The following is a 1,605-nucleotide window of genomic DNA, read 5'->3' as shown; positions in this document are numbered from 1 at the left end:
TGGGACCAAGAGAAAAGAATATATGCGGGAGATGGGACCAAGAGAAAGGAATATATGTGGGTCAAGGATGGGACCAAGGCTACTCAGGAGAAATCTGAATGAATGACTTTATGAATGAATGAAAAAAGCATTTATTAAATGCTTACTGTGTACCAAACACTGAGTTAAGCGCTTAGGCTATAAATCAAAAAAGAATACAGCACCTACTCTTGAGAAGTTCACACTCTGGTTAATAGAGGCAATATGTGTATGAAAGCTCAGCTGTAGGACGAATGGAAAAGCCTGGGGGTGTTAAGGTTTCAGGTACAAAGCGAGGCCTGTAAGTGCTTGGGATGCATCAAGGTATTTGTCCAACAGGTATTTATCCCACCACCATTGAGAGGAAGGGGATGAGTGGGTCTAATGGTCGAAGTGAAGAGGAAATTGTGAATTCCCTCTGAAAGGGGCAGGGGTGAATTCACATCCAGCCAGGAGGGGTGGAATGGATAGCAAGATTGGGTGGGCTCTGGTGTGGGAGAGAGGGAAATGAAGCCCTGCTGGTCACTAGTTCTCAACGGTGACTTCCGGGTTTCCCCACTTCCCATTAGGGCTTGAGACAGCTTGCCAGCAGGGGCCGGGAGAGAGGTAGGAAGGACTTACAAATGTCCTAGTCCTTCTTAGTCACTTCACCTGTAGTGGGGAGAAACTCTCATCAGCTTCCCAAGATCCTACGATTACACCTCCCTCACACACCCATGATCCAACCCAGGTTGGCCAGACTACTTCCATGTGATTTTCTCTTTGGATGCTCTAGGATGAGTGGGATGGAGATGTTGCTACCTGTGTGGAGAGGAAAGATGAGGGATGTGGAGTTACTCTGGGTGCACCCTCATTGTCATTCCTACCCCACGAGGGTCTCTACTCAGTGGTGAAAGCTTGGGTTTGCAATGGGTGGTGAGACTGTGGGAATTTGGGAAGGCAAGTTGAGTCTCCCTACCTTTTGGAGGTCTTTTCATGAGGAGCCTCTTCAAGGAGAGAAAGACATAAGGATAGCCAGGTCAGTCCCAGAGATTCAGCTTTCACCGCACTGTTATTGATTTACAACCAGGGGCTTCAACCCATCATCTCCATACTCACCAAACTGACCGAAGCAGTGACCTAATGAGGCCGAGAAGAAGAGAAGGACGATGGCACAACTGAGTATGATGAGGCGAGTATTTCCGCAGGTGGGGACTGGAGAGGACAGGATTCTGCCAATGCTGCTGACCCGGAGTGGGCCTCTTATTGCCCCATCAGCCAGCACAGGCCCATTCTCCCGCCCTTTGGCATAATTCCCACAAGTCTGGAGTGAATGCCATATCAGGCTTCAAAGACCGGAGCCGCCATGGCCTTCCAACCTTGGGCCCTGCATCTCCCCATCCTGCCCTGGCCTCAGCCTCACCTCTTCCCCTCCAGGGTAATCCTTTCTATCTGGATATCAGATTAGAGGTATGCATGCCACCCAACAATCATTTATGGCGGAGAAGAGGGGATGAGTCCAGCTTCCAGGTCCTTTTACTACCAAAAGTATGAAGCTAGGGAGATTTTCTTCCTTATAGGGTCTTTCTTCCTCCCATTGACCTCTTA

This window comes from Vombatus ursinus, unplaced genomic scaffold (genome assembly GCF_900497805.2).
Source record: "Vombatus ursinus unplaced genomic scaffold, bare-nosed wombat genome assembly UNPS02014175.1, whole genome shotgun sequence".
Classification (NCBI taxonomy): Eukaryota; Metazoa; Chordata; class Mammalia; order Diprotodontia; family Vombatidae; genus Vombatus; species Vombatus ursinus.
The sequence above is the reverse complement of the archived record's forward strand: the minus strand, read 5'-3'. Positions refer to the sequence as shown.